The 17,690-nt window shown below is 41.0% G+C and overlaps 1 protein-coding gene across 1 annotated transcript in view; it reads right to left on the reverse strand.

Moving 5' to 3' along the window:
* The window catches only part of LOC144717682 (heparan sulfate glucosamine 3-O-sulfotransferase 1-like), a 38,827-nt gene extending 21,826 nt beyond the window's left edge, over nt 1-17,001 (reverse strand). The window contains exon 1 of the mRNA XM_078593228.1: nt 16,657-17,001. The gene's annotated coding sequence lies outside the window, so the exon portion shown is untranslated. The remainder of the gene's footprint in view (nt 1-16,656) is intronic.
* Between the last annotated feature and the right edge of the window lie 689 nt (nt 17,002-17,690).

The following is a 17,690-nucleotide window of genomic DNA, read 5'->3' on the forward strand; positions in this document are numbered from 1 at the left end:
GGGGAGGGGCTAGGTGGGGAGGGGCTGGTCACCCCGTGGTTCCCTTATAAAACTCAGCGTTTAACCTACTCACGCCGGCTTGTGCCCGCCCTCACAGTCGGACATATTTGCGGAATACACCACGCCGCCGTTGACCCTGGCCATTGACCGAGCAACCCAACGTCCCTACCAGCTCCCTCCACAGGAATGTGTTTTAAGCAGGCCACATTGCTCGGTGAAAGTGAAACCGCAGTGTGATATATGCCTTCGTGTTCAAGCTTTCGTGACTGCAGGAATTCATATTCTTTGGGTCTTTCGGTAAAGTCACGTAGATAGGTTCAACCTATCTACGTGGCTTTACCAAAAGACGGATAGAATCTGATATGCCTTGTTTAAATTACCGCTGCTCGGATACGTTGATCCAAAAAGACCAATTGGTTGAGTAAAATGTTGCATGATTTTGGCAATAAAACTATTAATCTGTTAAATAAATGTAGTTTTTTTTTATTGCCGGTCCTGGTGGATGTGTGCACAACATGTACACATGGGTCATGATGGGTAAGTGTAACTATAACGTGATGGGTATCTGATGAGCTGGTTGATGCATAGCTTTAGAGTCAATATCCTTTCTTTCTTCTAGGAGAGAGTACATTGTCAGGGCTGAAATGAGAGGCCATGAAAAAATTCCATCTCTCGGAATAGGTGATCTTGTGGGGTTTTTTGTGTAACACTCATAGGACTGCTCCACTGAGCAGTGCCACGAAAGTGATTGACGCCCATACGTCGATACGTTTTTATTTGGAATTCATGGATCGAGTGGCTTACCATTTTTCTACTGAACCTCTTGGCTTGGGGTGGGGAAAACTGTTGTCAGGGTAATGCGTCAAATTGAATTACTATGGGTAAGCTTTGTAAGTTGAATCTTCTTTGCTAAAACAGTATCATTGAAGAGTCAAGCTAAAGAGTGGTTTCAAAGTATATTTATTGGTGTTTTTATTGGACTCAACCTTTAACTTCAACATGTCGAAATATGACCTTATTTTTTTTTACTAAAATTGGCAACTTCAAATAAAATGTTCATGCAGTTCAATTGATCCGATTGTTCATTTATTGACTTTAAACATTGGTTATGATGATAAACTGCTCCTTTATTGGCTAAAGAAGTGTTAAAATGTTGGCTGAAACCACTGCTTATTTAGCACAAGTTTATTGTTCCACATATACATAGGAGGTACCTGTTGATTTGTAGATGACATAGATGGTTAGTGGTGGGACATGTCAACAAAGTACGTATTGAATGTATCCAATATGTTCATGACTTAACTGGCAGTGAAAACTAAATAGGATTTCACTTAACTCGAGTCTGTTTAAGCGAGCATAAGGTGATGACCTATCTCCATTGATGGACCTGAGACAAATTCAACATTTCTAAGGCAGAGTCCATTCATCCAGCAGAACATCCAATGACTTGTCACAAAGTGGTATTCATTTTTATCAACCCGGAGAGATGATGGGATAAGTAAAAAACAATCAAACTGGATTTGAACTCCAAATATTCTGACCGCAAGTCGAGTACTCTAACCGCAACTCCACCTGTAATACATTACGAACTTAAATAACAATTACAGAACAGAATGTAGAATTGCTGCAGGATATATTTTGGCAATGAAAAGCAAGTCATCAAGTAGCCAAAAACAGCATGTGTAATACATAATTCTAATATACATCCAGTAACACCTGCGAATTTCATGCTTTTATTAATATTTTGTATTAGGCTATTTAATTATTTACTTTGGAAGAGGAAAAAAAATGCCATTGCAGTCTTATTGTTGCTGAAAAATAGATACCCTGAAGAGGAGCTCATTTTAAGCATTGTAAACAGACCATTGTTAAAAAGTTATGATAATCATTTGCCATAGAGACGTCTTAGTCTGAGAGCAGCAGCATTCTCTGCTTCGAAGCACTCAATACGTGCGCGGTTATGAAGCAGATATTTAAATCCACTTGCATCCGTGGTGCATGCCGCAAGGACCAATTTCAAAGTGAAAGCTGCCTCCACGAACACATGGTGGCTCAATTGTATGAATTCAACATAATGGCATGTGTGTATTGGACAGGTGGATTGGGTTGTAATAGCAAAACATTATAGCGGCTTTTAGACATACACCAGAGCATCTCAAGTATACTTTAAGCATGTTTTTAATACAGCACTATACTTGTTTCATTGTCAGTAGACACGGGAAAGGATCCTCATCATAATATACACTACAGTTTAATAACATTGAATTTTAAAGGGATCTCAACACGTTTTTGTGTCAATTGTTAGGTAAAATTTACGGCACTTTCAGCATATCACGATCAATACAGTATGCGACAATGCGATATGATGGAGTGTAGGTAAATCTGTAGGCATGAGTTTATTATGTTTGATGTGCAATCACAAAGTATGCATTTAACGTCCATGGAAATGGTTGTTTCCATTAAAAATAATAAATAATCAAACACACGTGACAGGCTAAAACCACAGTGTGCATCGCATTACCATATTCAGGAAACTAGTTATGGCCTCCAAAATAAATTGATAAGAAAAGTTACACAGATAAGAACATTGCGAAAATCGGTTCCAAATGTATGTAACTTTTTATCATTATTATTTTTCGCATTTCACTAAGGTGCAAACCTACATATTACATCATGTAGGCTTTTCATGAATAAAAGCAAAGTACATTCATGATTTAAAATTTTCGCCACACCTAATGTAATGCGATTTCCCTCTTAACGCATTATACAAAGTATGTACCGTCCATTCAATATAAAATAAATACTGGGTTGTATAAAAAAAATTGAACGGATAACTTGTATACGTGACATTTGTGATTTGACATGTTGGTCTTCAGTGAAAATATACAACATTATGATAAGGATTTTGTATTGCATACCAGCAAGCTGAAATCGAGTAATTGCAAATGGTATATAACAGGACACTTCACACAGAATAGAGTCAACTTAAGAGCTTTGTTAAAGTTGTTCGAGAATGTTCACAATTCAGTAAAGATTTGTTTCTCTTAAATTCTCAAAACGTGTCCAGCATTGAAATGACACACGTTTAAAACTGTGGGTGGTTGCAGGACGATTCAGAAAAATAAGTAGTTTTTGCAGATCACATTTATATAAATATAAAAACCCCATCGCAGAAATTTCAATCAAATTCAGATACATAAACCTTTCGAGACTGTGAAAGCGAGGAGTTGCCATTCTTTTGTTAAACATCTGCATGGCTTGGGCTGGATCACTGCATTTGAGAAACAGTTTATATTTTCAGCCTGTAACATAAAGCTCAGCTGCTAAGCAGCCATTACCCACCGGTATGAAGAATCACGTGACCACAATAAGCATTTATTGAGTGCTACAGTGTAAGTACATTACTAAACGCTATTTGCTTTGCTTCCCCCTTACGTCTATTGAACATACACTTAAGGTCACGAAGCTTGGCTTCTGTATATTTTTTGTTTGGTGTGTGGAATTAATGGCTTCAATTAAAGTGCCAGATTCTCCCAGAGGTACAAGGCTATGAGTGTACACCCACACAAACAAGCAGCTATTAACCCTTATTACATGCAACATTGCTCCCTCTGCACATTGCATATGGAGACGTGCATGTCAGAGTATGGAAATGAACTTTAATATTTAACTTCCATGAACAATTCCAGAAAAACTATATTGCCTCTTTTCATATAGGGGATCATTGTCTATGCTTGACCGTATATCTAAAATGCAGTTTTTATTTCAGCAGCATCTTTTTTTAATTAAATACTGCAGTTGAAAGTTGTAAATAATGAATCCCATTTTTATTATTCCCTTCACATACAATTCAACCCACAGCATCTATAAGCTATTTAGTGTGGTGAATAAATAGCCTGCAGTGGCATTGCTTATGAGCTGGCACATCTAATGGAATTCTAATAATATTTACTTTCAGCCTGGTCAGGAATTTTTTGTAATAGACAGTGATAATTAGTCCTGAAGTGATTTTTTTCCCTTTTCAAAACATCACAATCTGTATTATCTTCCATTACTGAAGACTTCTGAGCATTTCATAATCTCAGCACTCGGGCTTACAAGGAACTCTTTTCTGTTTTATCCAAACGATTATGCATCGTATCATATGGTACACCTTCTTGGTTCTTTCGGTAAAGTCACGTTGAATGGAAATAATAAAATAATAAAAATAAAACAATAAAATAATTCTCACGACGTTACGGCCACAACGCAAGCAGCCGTCCTCAGGTGGAGAACAGGTCTGTCGAGAAGAGAGAGTCTGAATTTCAGACTCTGTCTTCAGACAGTCTGAATTTCAGACTGTTGTTTCAGACTCTGTTGCTATTTCAGACTCTGAATTTCAGACTCGCGTTGTGGCCGAAACGTCGTGAGAATTATTTTATTATGTTTTATTGTTATTATTTTATTATTTCCATTCTACGTGACTTTACCGAAAGAACCAAGAAGATGAAACCCTGCAGTCACGAAAGCTTTAAATCTAAATATGGTACACCTTTACACTCCGCTGAATGTCAGCTGGAGGAAAGAGTGCCCCAAAATGAGAATTCTTGATGTGGTTGATAATTTATTCGTGTCACAGAAACCTAACTTAGCATGGCTGTTGCACATCCAATCACAACTTCATGTATTACATGAAGTATAACAATATCAGTCTGCAATGAAATATGATGGAAGGATTAATGCCTCTCACTTGCCTATCCTTTAATACGCACTTGAACAACATATTGAGACCCAAACTGAAAGTAAAAATGTCGTGACAGATTTATACAGCGAAAGCCTACTTCTTAAAACAGATTTATAAAGAATTTATCAGCGAGCTGATTAGCCATTTGCATCGTGATGCAGAATGTACATCCAAGCTCCTGCTTTCAGTTGACAACTTTATTCTCTTGTATGTCTCAATTTATTTTTATTTTACATCAAAGTGTGGAAACTAGAGCAATTTGTCGCGTGTCAGAACATACCGTAACTGAACAATATTTTACTGTATATATTTGTTTTTACCCAAAGGTTCAAGAACACTTAATCAATAATAACACCGATATCTATTCGGGGGTGATGCGTCACGTTGCCTTTTAAATGTTTAATGTCACGCAGATACTTTAAAATGAAAGAAGTTATGCAATATGCTCGGCATTGCAGACGTAGCAAAGTGTAGTTAGATGCTACCAAATGCTAATGCAGTACAGTGTATAATTTACGTGTAATTGCCTAATGACAGGAACCGAGCAGACATAAATATAGCTGGCGATGAGAAAAGGTTTCTCCTCACCACAACTCATTATTTTAATAATGTACAATGTACATAGACTGTATTAATGCCATTTATATTTTCCATGGGCATATCTGCAACATGCGATTCGCTCACAAACACAGGCCTAACCGCCGGAGATGGGTCAATTGTTGGATAATGCATGGGTTGCATTTGTGTAGATAAATCATTGCGGATAAATGCAGTTTACCATCAATATGCCCATTCTATTTTCATACCCAGTGGACTACATCACCGGAGTGCCCTGTATGGCTCCCTGTGCATGAGCAAAGTAATACTTAAAACATTTAGACGGATGCACCAGTTCAGTGTACCGCAATAGCCCGGTTTACGTTGGGAATGTAAATATTGAAACGACGTAAATCGAAAATGTTTTGTTCAAAATCACCAAAATACTGTACACAGATAAGATATTGTACGGTATAATACAGTAATATATATATATATACGCAAGCAAAGTAGCTGGTGTACAGGGTAGCTGGAGGCGAAGGCTGAGAGGCGATGGAAAACGAGAAAGGACGGACCTCGATGCTGCCAGCGACGTAAGTGTGGGGTTGAGGCGATGCAAATCGGGTCGCGGTGTTGATAACAAAGTGGTGACGTAGTTGCGAAACGACGTAAAAGGACAAGACGTAAATCGGGGTATTGCTGTATGAACGGTCATCATCGCCGTACGTATATAGTATGCAGTGAAAGGTGAAGGTGGTACTCAACCCCGCATATAGTTGTCAGCGGATAGTTGGTTGTGCCGCAGAGAGACCGATCCTCACCTCAAGAACGCGAACTTTGCACCAACTGGCTCAGGCCTGCCAACATACGCGAGTAAGCCGTCTTATACAACGACCTCTGTACACGGCAAAGATGTGCACATCTGCTAATGCTGGTGCACACACACACACCACGGCGGCCCATGAACGAGCGCTATTCAAATCACTTTTAAGTACAAATCGCCAACGTGGTATGTGTCATTGGCATGCACACACAGCACACACTTTGTCTGGCTTCACCCGCCCTTCACAAACAAAGACTAATCGTGCATATCAAGCAAAGTGCGTCCAAAAGAAAATTCTTATGCACAAGGCCATATACAAACTCTGGCAGTTGACAATAATATTATTTAACCTTGTAATGTAATGGCCTGGCATGGTACACGTCCAATGAGTGGAGGTCAGGGGTTGCGAGTCACGCAATGATGGAACCGCCATCTGCGAGACCTCCACCATGGTGTCTGTAGATGGCAGTACAGAAAGTAAGTATCTGCTTGGGATCACGTGTGAAACTTGAGTTGTTCACTGCTTGATATGGGTGGGTTATCCACCTCAAGCAAGACCCCTCCTACAAAGGTCTTGAGATTCAGTGAGATTTAATGGAATAAATTATTAAAAAGTGTCCGACTGCGTTGGCAGCAGCTCACAAGCACAAATAACAAAAACTCACATTCATTAATTACGCTGCCCTGAAGAGAAACACATTAAATGAACTATGTTTTGGGCAAAATCTCTATTTACCCGTGGGCAATAAGGTGTGGGTGTTATATTTATTAAAAATGTGCTTTATTTTTGTTAAATACATCTAATCCAGTCTAACCGAATGTGGCCAGGCTTTGGTGAGGTCTTTGTCCAATAATGATGCCACACTGAAATCGAGGAATTGCTCCCGCAAGATAATTCCCACTGACGTTACTCACTGGCCATCGAACCACCTAACACTTTTCATAACCTTTTGTCACAATGAAGCTTGTGGTCTCCCTCCATGTTGGAAGTGCAACAAATTGTATAGAAATAACACCCAATGCCTGTATATAGAAGATATACAAATTCACTCAACTTTTCATATAACGCATGTATTAATGGCTGAACATTAATATATCTGAAAATGCAAGTTTGCACGACTTAGAGGGATGGTTGTTTTCTTAAAATCAGTGCCAATAAGTAGGCATTTATAAAAATGTCTGCTTAATAGAAGGTCAAAGTGTTGTTGTAGTAATTGGTGTGTTAAACGGAGACAAGTTAAGAGTGCTTATCCTATTTTATAGGCACTTAACATAATGCACCTTCCAATGACTACTGTAATTATGTTTTGTGTTGTGTAGTTGTGTAGTTCCCATTGATGACAGCACAAAAGCATTTGTCTAGACAAAGAGTTATATTTAAACATTTCATAAAATCACGTAGCACTGATAGTCACTTACGACCACAAAGCTGATCGGTTTAGGAACACTAGTTGGCAAAAGTACAAGGGTGTGAGATTGTCTGATTGTTTTCAAATATAGTTGTGCATCTTTTGAGACAGTAATGCAGGCCACTAGGCACCGATCGCAGAATTTTTCGCGCAATCTCCGTCTGGAAATAGAAGGATGGAAATCATTCTGTGAAATGCAGGGGGGCATTACGGGCAATGAAAATGCCTTTCCCACCTAAGCCAGAAAACTCTTCAAAAGGCACAAAACCTCAACAGGGCTTGATAAAAGTGCACATTCGGGTCCCTGAAGCATTCCGAAATGGCCAGCAAACAACATTTCCCACATCGATTTGTAATTACGGGCACAGAAACACAACAGACGTCCGGCTTGCCACCGGCCGCCCACAGACACTTAATCCTGTAGTGGTGTGAGGCATTGATCGCAGCGGTACACCCTGGGGGGGGAGGTAGAGTGAGGTAAGGGACGTCGTCCAGCCTGTCACCACTCTGCGCTCTTAATGGAATTCTCCATATTAAATCTCCTACACCTGCAGTGGGCCTCACTATAACCTCGAGTGCAAGCACAGGTGTTGGGAATTAAATTGGAAGCATTCGGTTTTTGTGTGCGCGGGAAGCGACAACCTTGATGAATGATCTTGCTTATGGGTCAGCCACTGAATAAGACTCAATGACTGTCAGAGCGAGATGCGTGCCTTGCAATGCAGCCATCCGAGAGCCGTGGATTCATTCATTCACCTGCAGTAGCTAAAGGCAGTGTGTGTGTGTCAAGTAGTTGCTATATGTTCACCACAAAGGGAGCAAAAATATATGACACGAAGCATTTCCAAAGCAAAATAAAGTGAAATGTGCATTAAAGTGTTTAATGGCGGGGGAAGCACAAATGTTTTCAGTCTGTCCCATTCACATTTAATATAAAATTATTTTACTTGACCTTTATGAAATCGTGCTAGCTGCCCTTAATGATCAGTTTTATTTTTACAATAAATATTGCATTATTTCTTTTTTTTTCTTCATATAATTACTGCACTGTTCCATATACGATATTGTATTGGAAAGGTAAAGGTGCAGCCTTGTAACATCTTCATGGGACCTCCTTTGCCAGTATAAAAATTTGAGAATAGGTTTTTCCCTTTTTTTTCTGGCAACAAAGCAGGTGTTAAGATGTTAAAACACCAAACTGAAACCTTTTGCAAGGAATCATGTCTGCATTAACCACATATACTTGTGGTGAACATGCAAAAAAAACTCTGATAGTATATGCATTGTCTTTGAAATGGATTGGTCCACATCAGACAGCTTTCTTTCGAGCCTAGTCTCAAACAGTGTTAAACCAGAGGACGCCAAAAGGCGTACAGCACAAAGACAACGCATTTACTAACAGATTATGTTTTTTTGTTTGCATTTTGACCACGAGTATTGTGGTTAATACAGACATGATTCCTTGCAAAAGATTTCAGTTTGATGTTTTAACATCTTAACACCTGATTTGTTGCCAGAAAAAAAAGGGGAAAACCTATTCTCAAATTGTAATATCTTGTTCACACCACTGCAAGCGGATGGGCCTCCACTGGAGGGAGATCCAGAGAGCCCCTCCACAAGGTGTTTAGCCTCCTGTTCCATGCTCGCCAGCCAAACGTACTGTAAAGCATGTATATGATATGAAACTGGATGATAGTGTTGAAATTCTGTTACTCTTGGTATTCTGGTGTATTAATTCTGGTAATCCCATGTCATGCTAATGCCCTGCCTGGTAAACCAACGTGTCCGCAGAGAATCGAGGAGTTTAATAATGAAATGAATACATTTACCGATAAATACCCAAATAAATATGCTATTTTTCGAAACCTTCACAAGTGAAAGCAATATTTTAATCCATAACGAACATTACAGATTCAGTATCAGAGAGACGCATATATAGCACTATGTAATACTGGTAGGAACCTCCTGGTTACACCAGCCCACAGGGGATTATTGTGTCTGTCGTGCAGAGAGGGGCTGGGCGGGGAGGGAGGGGCTGGGTGGGGAGGGGCTGGGTAGGGAGGGTGGGGCGTGGGAGGGGTGGGGCTGGTCACCCCGTGGTGCCCTTATAAAACTCAACGTTTAACCTACTCACGCCAGCCTGTGCCCGCCCTCACAGTCGGTCATATTTGCGGAATACACCACGCCGCCGTTGACCCTGGCCATTGACCAATCAACCCAACGTTCCTACCAGCTCCCTCCGCAGGAATGTTTAATTTTCTGTCAGAAGGTAATTCCATCTTTTAAACTATTATGCTGAATATTTGTTTCCTGATACTTCACATGGGTTAGACTTTTAAGATTAAGTGCCCTTATTAGATGGTGGCAGTGTTCTGTGCTTGATAACCCAGTGGTGTTTAAAATGGGGAGATTGTTTCCATTATCTCTAGGTCTCTCTGAGCATGTGTACATTCCTGTAAGGAAATAGAAGAGTGAGCTACTCCACATTTTAATATAATGTTATTACAGTCTTATATCAGCTGCAACCAGAGAATTTCTGCCGTGGGGGGAATTATCCAGAGCCAGCCATAAGCTTGACAGATAGCTTTAAGCAGATAAGCTTGAAGGAAATTATACCACTTTCAGTTTGATGATGATTGATGATAATAGTGATGACGATGATTGGTTCTCCCGTAAGATAATGATTTTTTTAAGGAATATAACACGCCACATGCTTTTTGTTCACATTCAGTGTTGAAACCTTGCGATATTAATGTTATTTAACTCATAGTAAGGACAGACAAAAATCACACACAACCATAAAATGATACAAATCTCCCCCTATAGCCTTAACAGACAGTTAGAGCATATGCTCTTAAGCGTGCACCTATGAAGGCTAGCAGGGCACACGAGGGGGTGAGTGGACAACACCACGCCCAGCTGCCTTTGTCTCCCTTGTGGCAATGTTTACACACCGCACCAGGTACTCATTTGAGGCCAAGTCGACCTAAGGGGGGGAAAGAACCGGTTCAGATAATCGTCACTGGTCTTGGCCGTGAGCAGAAATCGAACTCGGTCACAGGGTTTATAGGGCAGTCTAGCGCTAACCACTACACTAGCGCTTCCCAGATAAGTAAACGCACAACCATTAACAAACATGGAATTACCCCAAGGGACAAGAGGAACACGTGGATTATGGAGCAAATGCAAATCAGAGACATTAACCTATTGACTAATAAGCAAAGTAAAAGGGGCCTTGGACATGACACTTCACTGGAATGGATGATGGCTGATGGACAAGACTGGTGATGCAATGGCAGCCAGAGGGAGAAGAACACACACACACACAACCGAGGAGAAAACTGCTGCCGAGATGCGACGATGAGATCAGTTCACAGGACCATGAGGGATGGAAATGGGAGGGGGGGGGCTTCATCAAGCAGTGGATAGAGAGAAAAATGATGACGATGTCAAATATGAACGAGGGCAGCGATGTGCTGTAATGGAAACATCGTAATCTTAACACTTTGGGAATTGCCCATGTTCAGAAAAAGAGAAGGCAGGTAACATATTGCCACCATTGAATGAGTATTACTGGTACAACAAATGTGGAATGTTGCAAAAAAAAAAATCGTAATCAAAGATGATGGGACCGAGTTGAATAAAAAGTTTGCTAGGAGTCGTATTTTAACAGGCTAACCTGGAAATGTGGGAGACATTACTTCAGTTGGCCATCTGTTGTACAGTGTACAATTAATATTTCTTGTCAATGTGACGCAGGCAAGAGGAGGCAGTAGTATGCCAGCAACCACTTCCTGCGTTTACAAATGCTTTGTTTACTTGCGGTTTGTGTATTTATTATTCGGCTTTCAGCTGGTTTTAAATATGCTGCATTGCTTTCAACGTAGCCAAATTAACACAACTTGCGAACTATGTTTGAATGTGTAACAATTACGTTATATGCCGAGTGGCACAGTGGAAGAACATCTGCAATCACTATCTGAAAGTTATGCTTCTAATTTCAGTCATGGGTCAACTCAGCCCGTGTTCCTCCTCTGGTCAGAAGAATGAGTACAACTTTGTGAGAAATCAACGGAAATGGGAAAATTCCACTCCTGACTCAAAACTTGGATATGAGAACTGCTTCATGCACATTTAAAGTTTCGACACACACACACTATTAAGCCAATTGAGTAATGTATTGTCCATAATATAGGTTTCTGGGTTAGATCACGTAAATATAAATGTGTCGTTAAACCCGCCACCACCCGGCACAGTCAATAATATTGGTCACGAAAGCCTACATGTTAAACTGTGTCATTATTCTAAACAAATGTGCACGATGCGCACGATGCGGGGGTGGGGGGGGAGCTGTGGCACAGCAGGGGGCGCAGTTCTGGCCATCGCTGGTATCAGAACCAATCCCCGGCCCTCAATATAGTTTGATGAGCCAAAATCATGATTGGGCTGAAAATAAACACTCCGCTACCATCATCACCATTATCTTAGTGTCACAACTGAAAAAATCTGTCATTACATATAGTGGATTAAGTGAGTGGAACGAGCAGCGACTGATATCTAAACTGGTCATGGGTATCCCTTGCTCACTCTCTTCTCCAAACTCGCACTGACCAACCCGGTGAAGTATGGTGGAACAAAAAAATTCCCATGACTGACAATGGGTTTGAGGAAGCCTTCATTCAGCAGTGGATTGACAAAGGGCTGTACATTTCCATGTATTTATATTATTCATACGTACACTGTGAATGCTGTATGAAGTTCTGTCTTTTGTTTACAAGTTCCAGTTGAATAGTTTAGCGATTCCCCCACCGCACACTCATGATCAAAACAATGATCTCAGCCACACAGCGTGACAACTGCACCTTGTGGTACGACACAACACATGCAGCAGCACGCTCTTTGTGAAATAAGGCAGCGTCTTTGCTCGTCAGAGGCAGAGGGCCAATTTGACAACTTTGAAGATGAGCCTCCCTTTCAAAGTTCCGTTCCCTGACCACCAGTGGTAATAATTCAAGATATGAAGGCAGGAGGTAGAGAATGGTTACGCACCGCTGGGATTACCGGCATCACTGGGACCGCCTTTCTCTCATTACAGCTGTGATTAACAACAAGGTGCATCTTAGTCCTTTAAAGTCGATTTCCATATGGTGTTTTAGGTCTACTTGTGTTGGGATCTTACGTAACGTTTTTCAGACAGCATTTTAACATATAAAACCCTACTGGGGTGCGTAAAAAAAACATTTCTACTGGATGGTTACTGCTTCGTCGGAAGCGAAAAAAATAGGTCATCCTATAAAAAGGCTGAATGCGGATGTAGAAATGTGAATTTTCACCACGTCGCTGATGAGTGCCAATGGAGATGATTCCCACTAGATTCCCAATGGTAAATAGTGGCCAATTAATTTGATAAGACTTGTTGTGCTTTGAACTAATGTATGGGAATTTAACATTGTGATCTCGCTTATTTTAGCACAATACATTTTCGACTTAAATTATATAAATAATGTAGATGTGTACTCAGGCTTAAAATTAGGTTTATAAGTATTTTAATTAGGGCCATTTAAGGACGTACATTTTAAAGTGTATTACATTTTTCACTTCAGAACGTGATCAGGAAGCCTGCAAAGCTTGACTCAAGATACATTAGGAAAAAAATCATGTTTTTCTAAACGATTGAAAATCTGCTGGCGGAGGAGGATGAAAGTGATGAAAGAGAGGCAGAGGAGAGCACGTTGGGAGTGTTTTTTGGGAAGCTGAACGTGGTAATTAAAAAGCAACATGCCATTTGTGCCGAAAAAGGTCGTGTTGTATCCATTGTACGCCATCTTTTGCTGCCATGGATTAGAAACGTGAATTTTAACAAAGAAAATGGAAAACAAAATTAAATTCGCACAAAGAAGCATGGAGAGGCACAGGCTTAGTATTACTTTGAGAGAATACTAGCCAACCGTGCCAACCGATTAGCATGGTTGACTACGTGCTGTGCGAAAGAAGTTCAAACATACGTACATACATGGATTCAAGTACGTACACAGGTTAAAATACATTATGAACAGTGGGCTTGGGCAGGACCCACCTTTAAAATGGATAATGGCCGGTGGACAAGTCTAATCGTGGAGTAGCTGCCAAAGGAGGGAACACACCCATAAGAACATTTACCATGGAGATGGAACAATAACATCGGCGTGTGTGCAGCAGTTAGGTGGATTGTTACATTGCAATACTTTGAGTGATGGCTGCAGTTTGGTTTAGCCTTTATCTAGCAGTGGATAGATCATGGCTAATGAAAGATTATGAGTTTGAGAAGATAAAATGGTGGTGCTACACGAACGATCTCTAAAACAAGTGTGTGCTATGTGTGTGCCTGCACGTGCAACTCATTTAAAACACACAAAAACTGGATAAGAATGGAGTCTTGTTACAAAAAAAACATATGATCTACATAAAACATTTTCGTAAAATACATCACACTGAGAATATGCATGCTCTACATAACTTTAAAGTAATTGTACCGCAAGTGTTTTATGGTTTCAAATAAGTGTGGAAAAAATATAGAGGGCTTTGCAGCACAATATATTCAAAACGGTTATCCTTTAATGGGCATATCCTTTAGAGTTCAACTTTGGATTAAAGTCATAGATACTCTGAGCTTCCTTTTCAGGCCACTACGCTTGTATCAAAGTTATAAACACATGTTCAGTCCATTATGCAACAGAAAGAGAAAATAAACAGGGTCGTTTGGCTTTGTCTAAGAGCACACACAGCATATCCCCAATGCTTAAACGGAACTGGGCAAGTGATGTTTGTGGGATTCCCACGGGTCCAAGACAATCCAGCGTGGCCTTATAGGGTTAAGACTCACAAAAGAAACATGTCAATTGATAAACCACATTCGTTAGATTGGAAGCGACATTTTGGCAAAAACATAGGGACCAGTCAGCCTTCTTCAAAGCAACACAAAGGAAACGGGCTGCAGCATTAGGTTGTAATAGTATGAGTGATTCAATAAATTGGCGGTATGTTGGTAAATCATGCTACGTGTTGGGTTCTTATGGTCTAATGTGTTTGTAAGACCAATTAGTGCATCTGGCATGCATATGGGGTTGGCATCTGGCACGGTGTATTATTAACTTGTAAAATTTCACCGGCCGATATCAGAGAATTTAAAGCCAATCTTTTTAGTTCAGTCTGTCTGTATGTTTGCAGTTTAACTAATCGAAAGAACATGCGATATTTTCAAATCTGAAGCTCATCTGTAGCTCGTTGGAAACAGAAATGCACTCTTACATTGAGCCTGCTAGTATGCCATGTGTAATATTGCCACATATACAGTAATTTACCTTTCATGTGCCAGCTGTTACAAATCATCACTCTCATCACTATCTTTCCAGCATCAGCTGCCTCCCAGCATCCCAACCACCTGCTGACTCCAGATTACATAATGCTTGGTGGTTTGACTCGTGTTATGGGATCCCGTATAAGTCCAGGTTGCTGGACAACAATACTTTGTTTTTGAATCCGCAGGCACATTTCGAAATACCTAAGAAAATATTAAATAGATGGCAGCAGGTCTGGTGGATTAAATCAAACCTGACGGTTGTCAGGAAGTTTTAAGCGTGTGCAGAGAATGAGGAACAAACTCAGGGCATTCAACAGATAGTTTATAGGCAGAGGCGCCGTGGCTTTGTGCTGCTATTTACGCCTCCTCGTCTCTTTCCCGTCAAAAAATCGTAAAGAAAAAAATGCTGCCGATGCTGCTGCCAGTGTCTCTCGCAGTCAGGAACACGCGTGCAGCTTTACCGCCACAAAACTCGACGCTCATAGAATAGGCGGTGCGTCAAGGAGAAGCGTCTGTCCCTGCACTGTATCACTGGAGGCGACACGGCGCAATTGTACACATTTCCGAGGCGTTTTATGCCAAACAATAATCTTGTGACAGAGAGTAAAATTGCAGAGCACTGGGCCTGCGCAAATATAAAATAATTTTGGAATGTTCCGAGGATAGCAGGCGGGAGCTCCGTGGAAGCCCACTGTGGCTCCTGACAGGTCATTTATCAATAATAATATGCTGTATGGGCTGCAGAGTAAAAATTGTTTTTACGTAATGACAGAGTGACAGCCGTTATATTTTACGTGTGTGGAAATCTTTAAAGTGCAAGCTGTGCGCGCCTGCTGTTGTCCATTTAAATGCGGATGCATACTGACAAACTCACCGGAAAGTGTAGCCGAAACTCTGGAAGTCTAATCCCCAGAATAGCGATTATGACATCACCGCAAGTCAAATCGTACATTATAGAATGAATGTGGTGCCGATGGTAAAATCGCAGAGTCACGAAACGCTCGTTACGATGGCCATGGGTATATAGCCGTTACAAAGCTGTAAAGGAACGACCAAAAATAACTGAATAGGAAAACATTTGATGGTAATGATGATAACGAGGAGTATAATCTTCTACCGCACACATGTGACAATGAGCCCGAACTATTCTGTCAGCTTTATTAGTAAAAAAAAAAATTTGTTGTGGCTTTAGTCATACGTAAAAAAAATCAGTGATACTAGAAAATTGTGAATACTACAAGGTGAATTTATCTCGGGTGTTGTAAATAATAACACCGATCTCAGTAGGTTGTGTAATACTTTATGAATTGCGCGGTATTCATAATTGACCAACTGTTCATAAATACATGAGAACGTTGATGAATATGAATAGAACACTAAAATATACTTAATGCCACTCAATAGCAACTTTAAAACGTATCCTAACTACGCACACAACCGCGACTATGCTGCTTCTGAGGACAGCTGAACGAGACCATCCTTTCCCATTAACTGAAACGTGTAATTGAGTACAGCATGAGCGCATGCAAAACTGGCATTAGCAGTACTGCACTTGTAGAGAGGACGCCTCTTTTGGTGAATTAAACACGAAACAAAAACGCGCATTTTCAGTAGTTTTTTTAAACACTACCGCTGAACTTGATCTACAGCAGTTATTCATGCAGCAGCAATCGTTTGCAATTAGGCAGATTTTTTAAATATTTCTGTTTGCATCAACTCTTATATCTCTTACATGGAATGCTTCAACCCCAAGAACAAAATGCATAAACCGACAAAAAAAACAATTCTCACAGCTAGCTAAATATATAGACGAGAGAAAACTTACCCAGGTGCTGCTGTTGTAGAGTCTCCTTCAAGCCATATGGGCTGCGACACCGGAATAATTCAGCACCCCCCCCCCAAAAAAAAGATGCGCCCGCTCTTGCGCTGGGGCTCGCTCGCTCACTTCACGCAGAGAGGGAGACCAGATCGACCGCAGTCGACACAAGGTAAGAAGTGGGTGCCTGTCGTGAACAAGTGCAGCGCTCTCTCCTCCTCCCTGCGTGGCGGTGCTGCCGCTTGCCGCTTCTTCTCACTGCAGTATTTGAGAACAGCAGCAGCAGCCGCGCGCTGCGCTCGCTCGCGGCCACGAGCCTTAGACGGGAGCAGACGCGCGGAGCGGTCGACCTATACGCCCGCACTCATGGGACGCCGACAAACCAATCAGCACATCCGTCGACTGCTCTTGCCTCCCAACCCCCTACCACCACCACCGCCGCCGCCACCACCACCACCTCGCTCACTCGCCATCAACCCCATCCGCCCACCCGCACGCCCGCACTCCCCCTCCTGCCTGCACGCCCGCCTCGCCTGCACCCCCTGCCCCTCTACCACTTTCCATTTGTCTTCGTCTTGCTTCCTTCTCCCTCCCGCATTATTTTTTTGACATTGGCGAGATATGCTACATTTATTGCAATCGGGTAACATTCCCCGCTTTGCATTTTGTACGATGATGTATATATGCTGATGTCCGTTATTATCATTATGTATGTTGCAGTTTGTGTGCACCCTTTTGATGCAATACGGTTAATGATATTTAAATGGTTATTTCGCAAAACGTGATTGTGTATATAAACGCATACTGTGGGGATTTGTAAGTGTATGTCGAAACGTCTCTGATGAAATGTGGGTCCGTGCAAATCTTAATTGTGTGCCTGAGTCCCTGGTGGAAATTAAACATTCTTGTAGCAGGGCCCAGTCTATCAATAGGTTATCTACTGTTGGCACGTATGTGAGTTAAATAATATACTCTATATGCTTCACAATAGATATATTTGATGAGGATACATTAATAAAAGATGGACTCACGTCAACCTTTCC

The sequence above is a fragment of the Lampetra planeri genome, chromosome 4, assembly GCF_965212315.1.
Source record: "Lampetra planeri chromosome 4, kcLamPlan1.2.h2, whole genome shotgun sequence".
Taxonomy (NCBI): Eukaryota; Metazoa; Chordata; class Hyperoartia; order Petromyzontiformes; family Petromyzontidae; genus Lampetra; species Lampetra planeri.